The sequence below is a fragment of the Lynx canadensis genome, chromosome C2 (genome assembly GCF_007474595.2).
Source record: "Lynx canadensis isolate LIC74 chromosome C2, mLynCan4.pri.v2, whole genome shotgun sequence".
Lineage (NCBI taxonomy): Eukaryota > Metazoa > Chordata > Mammalia > Carnivora > Felidae > Lynx > Lynx canadensis.
The window spans coordinates 149,946,970-149,959,723 of record NC_044311.2 but is presented as its reverse complement, the minus strand read 5'-3'; positions in this window follow the sequence as shown (position 1 = coordinate 149,959,723).

Here is a 12,754-nt window from a genome sequence, read left to right as displayed (position 1 = left end):
ATCCCAAAGAACAGATAAATAAACTGCTCACATGCATATGGGCTTTATTCAGTGATAAAAAGCAATGAGCTCTTAAGCCACAGAAGGGCATAGAGAAATCCCAAATGCCTATGGCTAAGCCAAAGAAGCCAGAAGAAGCTGTGTGATTCCAAGTATATGGCATTCTAGAAAAGGCAAAACCATAGATAGAAACAGGAAAACCATCAGTGGTTACCAGGGGCTGGTGGGGAGGGAAGGAGAGATAAATTGATGGAGCTCAGGGGTCTTTTAGGGCAGTGAAACTTCTCTATAGGGTACTATAGTGGTGGTTACATGGCATTATTTTTAAAAAATTTTTTAATGTTTTTAAGACCTTAGTTAAGAACAATGTATCAATATTGTTCATCAGTTGTAACAAATGTACCTCACAAATGCAAGATGTCAATAATGGGGGAATCTAGGCAGAGGGGAGAGATTGAGTGAGTATACCAGAACTCTGTACTTACATCACAATTCTTTTGCTAACCTAAAATTGCTGGGGGGAAAATAAAGACTGTTAATTAAAAAACAAAACAAAGACCTCAAGGAATAAACTTAAGAAATATATAAGACTCAGAAGTTTTTTTTTTAACTCTCCTGAGAAAAATTAATGAAAATTTGAGTGACTAGAGAATTACCTCCTGTTTTGGGGTAGGATGACTCCATATGGTAAGGATGTCCTTTTTCCTGAGATCATCTGTAAATTTAATTCACTCTGATAAAAGCTTTCTTTTCCTTAGAATCTGAAAAGACTTATTTTGAAACTTGCCTGTAAGAATTAACACACGAGAATAACCATGGCATTTCTGAAGAGAAACAAGGGGGCACGTGGTATACAAGGCATTAAAGCTACTTTTTTGGTTTTTAACTTCGAAATGTTTATTTCTGAGAAAAAGAGCATGAGCAGGGGAGGGGCAGAGAGAGAGAGGGAGACGGAGCATCCAAAGTGGGCTCTGCTCTGACTGAAGTGAGCCCAATGTGGGGCTCGAGCTCACAAACTGTGAGATCCTGCCGCGAGCTGAAGTCAGACGCTCTGCCCATGAGCCACCTGGCGGGATCCCTGAAGGTATCTTAACATATAGGAAGGAGATCCCTCTTTTTCTTGCCACCCAGAATCCACTCACCTTTATCCTCCTCTTCTGGTGACACTGCCCACTCTACCTTTACACAACCAGGTTCCCCACCTCAGCCAAGTCCTTTGGGTGAAGTTGAGTCCATGCCTACTTGGACTCGTGCCTGCCCAGGGATAGGCACGTGACCCAGTCAATGCCCACGAGAGGCAACGGGGCTTATACTGCAGCCAGAGAGGAGCAGGATGGGCTTCATGGACCTGATGTCACTGGCCAGACTGAGAACAAAGTCCAGTGATGGAAGGAAGGAAGAGAGGAAGGAAGGATGGATGGATGGATCTTGGTGACTGTTAGCACCCCCTTGTCTTTTTCAGTTACTTGAACCAATATATTCCCCTGTCACATAAACCAGTTCAAGACGGATTTTCCATCACCTTGTCACCATGAGGCAGCATACATAAAGTAGCTGATTTTTATGTTTAAATCTTCCAACTGTCCCGGCACCTGGTGGCTCAGTTGAGTGTCCAACTTCGGCTCAGATCATGATCTTGTGGTTGGTGAGTTCAGGCCCCACATCGGACTCACTGTTGTCAGCCTGTCTGAGCAGAGCCTGCTTCAGATCCTCTGTCCCCCTCTCTCTGCCCCTCCCCTGCTTGCACTCTCCCCCCGCGTAAAATATAAATATTAAAAAAATAAAATAAAATCTTCCAGCTATCTGCTATTCACTTTGATATATACAATGAGTTGTCTTTTTTAAATCCACATTTTGAGGTTTTTTTAATGTTTATTTATTTAGAGAGAGCATGAGCTGGGGAGGGGCAGAGAGAGAGAGAGAGAGAGAGAGAGAGAGAGAGAGAATATCCCAAGCAGGCTCCACGCTATCAGCTCAAAGCCCGACATGAGGCTCAATATCACGATCTGTGAGATCATGACCTGAACTGAAATCAAGAGTTGGACACTTAACCGACTGAGCCACCCAGGCTCCCCTCAAACCCACACTTTGAAATTTACTTGATCAGTTATCATTTGTCCAGAAGAACGATATTAGCTGTCCTCGTATTACTGCATTCCAGGTGTGGCTTCTGGCTCTTCCTACATTGGAAAATTTGCTGTAAAGACATCTTTAAAGATGTCCCCAAAGCTCTGCAAACCGTGGGACCCTCTCCTGCTCCTTAATCTTCCTGAATGCTAGTCTGCTGCAGAGTGATTGTTAAAAGGGAAAAAGAAAATTCATCGCTCTAAGAGCTATCCCCACCGTCCAACAGTTGACCCCACCTCTGATCCCCTGGCTGGAAAATGGGAGCCAACGATGGACGTATGCAGCAGAAAGCAGGTTCTGAGGCTCATAAATACGTACGTCCAGGCGAGCGGTGAAATCAGCTGCAGTGTTTCAAGTTTCAGAATGTCATTGCAAATGGAGCCCACTTGTAAAAACACTCTCTCCACGGAACATTAGCACTGCCGGAGGGAGGCAGGGGTCTCCGTTAATCCCTTGGACTTGTTACAACAGAGTATAAAAAAGAACCTTTCAAACGGCATTTTATTGACTTTTAACATTCTGGTCACCGCCTTTTGGTTTTTTGCATTTCCACTGTTATTTCCTCTCTTTTCCCTGCTTTTTATCTCCAAGGTACGTTTTTTTCCAAAAGGACCAAATGAGTCTGAGGAAGGCCAAATCCATAGCAGGATATGGGGGATCTGTTGGTGGCAGAGCGGGAAATGTACTTGCCAGGGAATTGACAAAGCAATCTCTTCCGAGGTGTGATTTCGAGTTTGGGAAACAGCTCAAGTTTGTCTGGCAAGAGGAATAACATTCTGCAGGATGCTTTGATGCAGACACAGTCTCGAAAGGACAGCCTAGAAGGTGTTAGTGATACGCTGAGAGCTGCGGGCGGGGAGAGCCCATGGCTATGTTTCACTCTCTCTTACTGGGACCTGTCAGGTCCTTACGCCACCTGGCTAATTCTTGGAAATCTCTCTCTCCTGAACCAGTGTTTTGGCTTCCATTTGATGTGGCCACTTCTACAAGGGGGCTGTCCGGGGGTACCCGAAGCCAGTGCAACTGAAAAGCGCACATGGCATCAATGTGACTTGTTCAACAGATGTTGCCATCCCTGTGTTTAAGACACAGAGACAAGAACTGATTGCTCCCAACCACAGGGCGTGTGTGCACGGGACCCTCCCCCTGTGTGAGGTGGAAGGGAAGGGGAAGGCCCACGGGCAGCAGAGTCCTGTCCCGTCACCTGGCAGGGTGCTGAGTCTCGGGCTGGACGCTTGGGAATGGTAGTCCCTGGCTCAGATGAACATTGAGATGCTAGGGCCTCAGTTTCCTCCTCTGTAAATGAGGCTCCGAGAGCAACACTTAAGTCCCAGCCAGCTCTCAACATTCCATCCCTGGGGGGCATGGAGAAAAGAGTCAAAATGGGAAGCAGCTCCAGGGCCCTTTAAGACACCCTGCATCTCTCTCCGTGGGTGAAAAGTTTTCAAGCACAGAATCATGGGGGTCCAGACAGATCCACAGGTTGATCTTTGGAATAAACCAAACCTGTGGCTGGGCCTGGCCCTTCCTGCATCCCCAAATCAGTGAGGTCTGGAAGGAAGCCTCAGAAACCTCCCTGTCTGGGCTGCACCCTAGGATGGGCTCCCAATAATGGGAGCCACTATGGGCCACGAGGCTGTGCCCAAGCACCAGAGATGGGCTCATAAGTGGGATGGAGGGGTGCACGGGTGGGTGAAGGGTGCTCAGGTAGGTCGGCAGTAAGTGATGGGGGAGTGGAAGGTGAGAGGTAGATGAAGAGGTGGGGGGACGGTGGCTATAGCGTAGGTAGATGATGCCAGATGGGTGGATGTTGGTTGGGATGCTGGGTTGGTGGACGGGGGTGGGAGGTGAAGGGGTGAGTGGATGAGTGAGAGGCTACCATCAAAGAAGCCATTTTCACAATTACTTTTAGAGAGAAACGATCAATGTTTCCAACGATTCCAACAAACTCTCTGGCTTGTGAGCAGTGTGAAAGGCAAGCGTTCCTTGTGGGTTTGATGTTTTCCAGCTTGTGAAGCTCACTCTTCACAGAATGTGGATCTTCAGCCAAGATTTACCCCTTCCCGGCTGCCATTTGTATAGTCACACAACAGTGCCTGTCTTCCCTTAATGGGTAATTCATTCATTCAACAGCTATGTGTTTAGTATCTAGCTTTTTTATTATTATTTCTTAATATGAAATTTATTGTCAAATTGATTTCCATACAACACCCAGTGCTCATCCCAACAGGTACCCTCCTCAATACCCATCACCCACCATCAACCCTCAGTTTGTTCGCAGTTTTTAAGAGTCTCTTATGGTTTGGCTCCCTCCCTCTCTAACTTTTTTTTCCTTCCCCTCCCCCATGGTCTTCTGGTAAGTTTCTCAGGATCCACCTAAGAGTGAAAACATATGGTATCTGTCTTTCTCTGTATGACTTATTTCACTTAGCATAACACTCTCCAGTTCCATCCACGTTGCTACAAAAGGCCATATTTCATTCTTTCTCATTGCCACGTAGTATTCCATTGTGTATATAAACCACAATTTCTTTATCCATTCATCAGTTGATGGACATTTAGGCTCTTTCCATCATTTGGCTATTGTTGAAAGTGCTGCTATCAACATTGGGGTACAAGTGCCCCTATGCATCAGCACTCCTGTATCCCTTGGGTACATTCCTAGCAGTGCTATTGCTGGGTCATAGGGTAGATCTATTGTTAATTTTTTGAGGAACCTCCACACTGTTTTCCTGAGAGGCTGCACCAGTTTGCATTCCCACCAACAGTGCAAGAGGGTTCTCGTTTCTCCACATCCTCGCCAGCATCTATAGTCTCCTGATTTGTTCATTTTAGCCACTCTGACTAGTGTGAGGTGGTATCTGAATGTGGTTTTGGTTTGTATTTCCCTGATGAGGAGCGATGTTGAGCATCTTTTCATGTGCCTGTTGGCCATCTGGATGTCTTCTTTAGAGAAGTGTCTATTCATGTTTTCTGCCCATTTCTTCACTGGCTTGTTTGTTTTTCGGGTGTGGAGTTTGGTGAGCTCTTTATAGATTTTGGATACTAGCCCTTTGTCTGATATGTCATTTGCAAGTATCTTTTCCCATTCCGTCAGTTGCCTTTTAGTTTTGTTGATTGTTTCCTTGGCAGTGCAGAAGCTTTTTATCTTCACGAGGTCCCAATAGTTCATTTTTGCTTTTAATTCCCTTGCCTTTGGGGATGTATCAAGTAAGAAATTGCTGCGGCTGAGGTCAGAGAGGTTTTTTCCTGCTTTCTCCTCTAGGGTTTTGATGGTTTCCTGTCTCACATTTAGGTCCTTTATCCATTTTGAGTTTATTTTTGTGAATGGTGTGAGAAAGTGGTCTAGTTTCATCCTTCTGCATGTTGCTGTCCAGTTCTCCCAGCACCATTTATTAAAGAGACTGTCTTTTTTCCATTGGATATTTTTTCCTGCTTTGTCAAAGATGAGTTGGCCATACTTTTGTGGGTCCAGTTCTGGGGTTTCTATTCTATTCCATTGGTCTATGTGTCTGTTTTTGTGCCAATACCATGCTGTCTTGATGATTACAGCTTTGTAGTCGAGGCTAAAGTCTGGGAGTGTGATGCCTCCCGCTTTGGTTTTCTTCTTCAACTTGACTTTGGCTATTTGGGGTCTTTTGTGGTCCCATACAAATTTTAGGATTGCTTGTTTTAGCTTCAAGAAGAATGCTGGTGCAATTTTGATTGGGATTGCATTGAATGTGTAGATAGCTTTGGGTAGTATTAACATTTTAACAATATTTATTCTTCCAATCCATGAGCATGGAATGTTTTTCCATTTCTTTGTATCTTCTTCAATTTCCTTCACAAGCTTTCTATAGTTTTCAGCATACAGATCTTTTACATCTTTGGTTAGGTTTATTCCTAGGTATTTTATGCTTCTTGGTGCAATTGTGAATGGGATCAGTTTCCTTATTTGTCTTTCTGTTGCTTCATTATTAGTGTATAAGAATGAAACTGATTTCTGTACATTGATTTTGTGTCCTTTTTTAATTATTATTAAAAAATATTGATGGCGTGGTGCCTGGGTTAGAAGCTACCAGGAGCAGAGGGAGGGGTGATTGGAAGTTAATGCTTAATGGGTACTGCGTTTCTGTTTGGGGTGATACCAATCTAGAGATGGATGGTGGCAACACGTGCACAGTGTAATGAATGTAATTAATGCCACTGAATTGTACAATTAAAGATGATTCCAGTGGTAAACTTTATGTTCTATGTATGTTACCTCAATTTAAAAAAAAAAAAAAGGAAAATCCAGTCCCTACTTTCCATGAACTCACAGACTGGTGGTCGTGGTGGGGGTAATGGACAGATGGAGCAGGGGGAGGGGAAGCTTGGTGGAAATGCTCCTCGGTGGTGAGCTTGGTGGCAACATCCACCCCAGAAGAGCGATGGAAGAGGCGGGCTCCCAGCCGACGCTGGAGACCATGCCGGTGTGATGGCGGGAGTCCTGGGTCAGGGGCAAGGGTCAGCTCGAGGAGAAACTGAGATGATTCTTTTTTCCCCTTTAATTGAAGTAGAGTTGACACATACACCTGAAACTGGTACAGTACAGTGATTCAACAAGTCTGTACATTACACAGCGCCCATCACAGTAAGCGAAGCTACCATCTGTCACCCTACAGTTGTCATTAAACTGATGATGAGTGATGCACATCTTTTCGTGTGTCCGTTGGCATCTGTGTGTCTTCTTTAGAAACATGTCTATTCAGAGGCACCTGGGTGGCTCAGTCTGTTAAGTTTCCGACTTCTGCTCAGGTCGTGATCTCACAGTTCGTGAGTTCAAGCCCCGCGCCGGGCTCTGTGTTGACAACTCAGAGCCTGGAGCCCTCTTCAGATTCTGTATCTCCCTCTCTCTCTGACCCTCCCCCACTAACACTGTCTTTCTCTCTCTCAAAAATAAACACTAAAAAATTTTTTTAAATGTCTATTCAGGTTCTCTGCCCATTTTTAAAGTTGGATTATTAATATCTTTGGTGTTGAGTTGTATAAATTATACATTTTGAATGCTAACCTCTTACCAGATCTATCATTTGCACATATCTTCTCCCATTCAGGAGGTTGCTTTTTCATTTCGTTAATGGTTTCCTTCACTGCACAAATGCTTTTTATTTTGATGAAGTCCCACAGTTTGTTTTTGTCTTTGTTTCCCTTGCCTCAGGAGACATACCTAGAAGAATGTTGTTAAGGCCAATGTCAAATTACTGCCTGTGCTCCCTTGTAGGATTTTTTTTTTTAATTTTTTTTTCCAACGTTTTTATTTATTTTTGGGACAGAGAGAGACAGAGCATGAACGGGGGAGGGGCAGAGAGAGAGGGAGACACAGAATCGGAAACAGGCTCCAGGCTCCGAGCCATCAGCCCAGAGCCTGACGCCGGGCTCAAACTCACGGACCACGAGATCGTGACCTGGCTGAAGTCGGACGCTTAACTGACTGCGCCACCCAGGCGCCCCCCCTTGTAGGATTTTTATGGCGTCAGGTCTCACATTTAGGTCCTAAATACACTTTGAGTTTATGTTCGTGTATGGCGTAAAAAAGCGGTCCATTTTCATTCTTTTGCGTGTTGCTGCCCAGTTTTCCCAGCGCCATTTGTTGAAGAGATGGTCTTTTTCCCATTGCATATTCTTGACTCCTTTGTCAAAGAGCAACTGACCGTATGATTGTAGTTTATTTCTGGGCTCTCTGTTCCATTGACTGGAGTGTCTGTTTTTGTGCCAGTGCCATACTGTCTTGATGACTACAGCTTTGTAACATAGCTTGAAGTCCAGAATCACGATGCCTACATCTTCGCTTAGCTTTTTCAGGATTGCTTTGGCTATTTGGGTTCTTTTGTGGTTCCATACATATTTTAGGACTGTTTGTTCTAGTTCTGTGAAAAATGCTATTGGTATTTTGATAGTGATTGCGTTTTAATCTGCAGATTGCTTCGGATAGTATGGACATTTTAACAATATTTGCTCTTCCAGTCCATGAGCATGGGGTGTCTTTTTATTTGTGTCACCTTCCATGTCTGTCTTCAGTGTTTTATAGTTCTCAGAATACAGGTCTTTCACCTCCTTGGTTGGGTTTATTCCTAAGCATTTTATTATTTTTGGTGCAATGGTAAATGAGTTTGTTTTCTTAATTTCTCTTTCTGCTGTTTCATTATTACTGTAGAAAATGCACCAGATCTCTGTATATTGATTTTGCATCCTGTGACCTTACTGAATTCATTAGTCAGTTCTAGTAGTCTTTTTCATGGAATCTTGAGGGTTTTCTATATATAGTATCAGGTCATCTGCAAATAGTGAACATTTTACTTATTCCTTGCCAACCTGGATGCCTTTTATTTCTTCCTTTCTAATCGCTGTGGCTAGAGCATCCAGTACTTATGTTGAATAAAAGTGGTGAGGGTGGACATCCTTCTCTTGTGCCTGACCTTAGGGGGAAAGCTCTTCGTTTTTTGACCATTGAGAATGCTGTTGGCTATGGATTTTTTTTTCTTTTTTAAAAAATTTTATTTAAATCCAAGTTAGTTAACATATAGTGTAATAATGATTTCAGGAGTAGAATTCAGTGATCCATCACTTACATACAACACCCAGTGGTCATCTCAATAAGTGCCCTCTCTAGTGTCCATCACCCATTTAGCCCATTCCCCTGCCCACCTCCCTGCCAGCAACCCTCAGTTCTCTGTATTTAAGAGTCTCTTATGGTTTGCCTCCCTCTCTGTTTTTATCTTATTTTTCCTTCCCTTCCCCTATGTTCATTTGTCATGTTTTCCAAATTCCACATATGAGTGAAATCATATGATATACGTCTTTCTCTAACTTATTTTGTTTGGCATAATACACTCTGGTTCCATCCATGTTGTTGCAAATGGCAAAATTTCATTCTTTTTGATCACTGAGTAATATTCCATTACACACACACACACACACACACACCCCACATCTTCTTTATCCATTCATCAGTCAATGGACATTTGGGATCTTTCCATAATTTGGCTATTGTTAATAGTACTGCTATAAACATTGGGGTGCACATGCCCTTTCAAATCAGCATTTTGGTATCCTTTGGATAAATACCTAGTAGTGCAATTACTATCTTTAATTTTTTGAGAAACCTCCATACTGTTTTCCAGAGTGGTTGCACCAGTTTACATTCCCACAGGCAGTGCAAAAGGGTTCCCCTTTCTTTGCATCCTCACCAACATCTGTTGTTTCCAGAATTGCTAATTTTAGCTATTCTGACAGGTGTGAGGTGGTATCTCACTGTGGTTTTGATTTGTATCTCCCTGATGATGAGTGATGTTGAGCATGTTTTTATGTGTCTCTTAGCCATCTGGATGTCTTCTTTGTAAAAGTGTCTGTTCATGTCTTCTGCCCATTTCTTCACTGGATTATTTGTTTTTTGGGTGTTGAGTTTGATCAGTTCTTTATGGATTTTGGCCTCTGGATTTTTGATATAAGGCTTTTATTACATTGAAGTATGTTCCCTCTAAACCTACTTTGTAGAGTATTTTTATCATGAATGGATGTTGTACTTTGTCAAATGCTTTTTCTGCATCTATTGAAATAATCATGGTTTTTATCCTTACTCTTATTGATGTGAGGTATCATGGTGATTGATTATGAATACTGAACCACCCTTGCATCCTGGGAATAAATTCCACTTTATTGTGATGCATGATTTTTTTCAATGTATTGTGGGATTCGGTTTGCTAATATTTTGTTGATTTTTGCATCTATGTTCATAAGAGATATTGGCTTATAGTTCCCGTGTGTGTGTGTGTGTGTGTGTGTGTGTGTGTGTGTGTGTGTGGTGTCTTTATCTGATTTTGGTATCAGGGTGATACTGGCCTCACAGAATGAATTTGGAAATTTTTCTTCTTTTTTTTTTTTTTGAATAGTTAACTTTTATGTAAATGGTTGATGGAATTTGTCTGTGAAGCTGTCTGGTCCTGGACTTTGTTTGTTGGGAGGTTTTGTTTTTTGTTTTTTTTTAATTTTTTTTTTAACGTTTATTTATTTTTGAGACAGAGAGAGACAGAGCATGAATGGGGGAGGGGCAAAGAGAGAGGGAGACACAGAATTGGAAGCAGGCTCCAGGCTCTGAGCCATCAGCCCAGAGCCCGACGCGGGGCTCGAACTCACGGACCGCGAGATCGTGACCTGAGCTGAAGTCGGACGCCCAACCGACTGAGCCACCCAGGCGCCCCTGTTGGGAGTTTTTTGATGACTGATTTAACTTCATTGCTGGTAATTTGGTCTTTTTAAATTTTCTTTTTCTTCCTGTTTCAGTTTTTGTAGGTTATATGTTTCTAGGAATTTACCCATTTATTTTAGTGTGTCCAATTTGTTGGTATCCAACACCATTTATTGAAGAGACTTTCCCCCATTGTATATTTTTGCCTCAATTGTCATAGATCTTATTAATATGGCTAACACACATTGTTGCATTAGTTTCAGGTATACAGCATAGTGATTCCACAAGTTTCTACAGTTTGCTACATTCACCAGACGTGTAGCTACCTTCAATCTCCATATAGTATTTTTGACTATATCCCTCATGCTGTGACTTTTATCCCTGTAACTTACTCATTCCATAACTAGAAGCCCGTATCTCCCACTCCTGTCCACCCATTTTGCCCAACCCCTTTCCTCTAGCATCCATCAGTTTGTTCATTGTTCAGATTTATAGATCTGATTCTGCTTTCTGTTTGTTTATTCATTTGTGGGGTTTTTTGTTGATTCTGTACATGAGTGAAATCATATGATATTTGTCATTCTCAGTCTGACTTATTTCACTTAGTATAATAGTCTCTAAGTCCACCCAAGTTGTCTAAAATAGCACACTGTCATCCTTTTATGGCTGTGTAATATTCTATTGTATATGTATACCACATCTTCCTTGTCCATTCATCTATTGATGGACACTCAGGTTTCTTCCCTCCTTTGTCATAGATTTATTGACCATGTAAGCATGGGTTTATTTCTGGGTTTTCTATTCTGTTCTGTTAATGTATGTGTCTATTTTTGTGCCACTACCATACTACTTTGATTACTAGTTTTGTAGTGTATCTTGAAATCTGAGATTGTGTTATCTCCATCTTTTTTCTCAAGATTGTGTTGACTACTTCGGGTCTTTTGTGATCCCATACAATTATTTGTCCTAGTTCTGTGAAAAATGCTATTGGTATTTAGATAAAAATTGCAGTGTGTCTAGATTGCTTTGGGTAATATGGATATTTTAACAATATGAATTCTTCCACTCCATGAGTATGGTATATCTTTCAATTTGTTTATGTCACCTTCAGTTTCTTTCAACAATTTTATGGTCTTCAAAGCACAAGTCTTTCACCTCTTTGGCTAAGTTTATTCCTAAGTATTTTATTCTTTTTGATACAATTATAAATGAATTGCTTTCTTAATTCCTCTTTCTGCTATTTTGTTATTAGTGTATAGAAATGCTACTGATTTCTGGGTATTAATTTTGTATAATACATCTTTACTGAATTCTTCTAATAATTTTTTGATGGAGTTGTTAGGGTTTTTTATATATATTATGTCATCTGTAAAAAAGTGACAGTCTAACTTTTTCTTACCAATTTGGTTGGCTTTTATTTCTTTTTCTTATCTGATTGCTGTGGCTAGGACTTCCAGTACTGTATTGAATAAATGTGGTGGCAGTCAATATTCTTGGCACGTTCCTGATCTTAGAGAAAAAGCTCTCAGTTTTCCACCATTGAGTGATGTTAGCTGTAGGTTTGTCATTTATAGCCTTTATTTTGTTGAGGTATGTTCCCTCTAACCTTATTTTATTGAAAGTTTTTATTATGAACAGATGTTGAATCTTATCAAATGCTTTTTCTGCATCTATTCAGATGATCATATGATTTCATCCTTTGTTTTGTTAGTGTGGTGTATGACATAGATTTGGCAAATATTAAACTATCCTTGTATGCCAGGAATAAATCCCACTTGATTGTGGTGAATGATCCTTTTAATGTGTTGTTGAATATAGTTTGATATTTCCTTGAGGATTTTTGCATCTGTATTCATGAGGGATATTGACTAGTTTTGCAGGGCTAGGGGAGGGGGCATTGTTTTGTTTTGTTGGTAGTGTCTTTGTCTGGTTTTGGTTTCCAGGTAATACTGTCCTTGTAGAATACATTTGGAAGCTTCCTTCCTCTTCTATATTGTGGAATAGTTTGAGAAGAATAAGTATTAACTCTTCTTTGAATATTTAGTAGAATTCACCAATGTGAATCCATCTGATCCTAGACTTTTGTTTGTTGAGTTTTTAAATTAATTATTCAATTTTTTTACTAGTAATTTGTCTGTTTGGATTTGCTCTTTCTTTCTGATTCAGTCTTGGAAGATCGTACATGTCTAATAATTTATTCATTTCTTCTAGAATGTCCAATTTGTTGGCAAAAAATTTGCATACCTGTCTGTTATAAACCTTTGTATTTCTGTTGTGTTGATTGTTACTTTTCCTCTTTCATTTCTCATTTTATTTATTTGGGTCCTCTTTTTCTTGGTGAGTCTGTCTAAAGGTTTATCAATTTTATCTTGTGAATGAACCAGCTTTTGGTGTTATTAATCTATTGGTTTTTTAGTC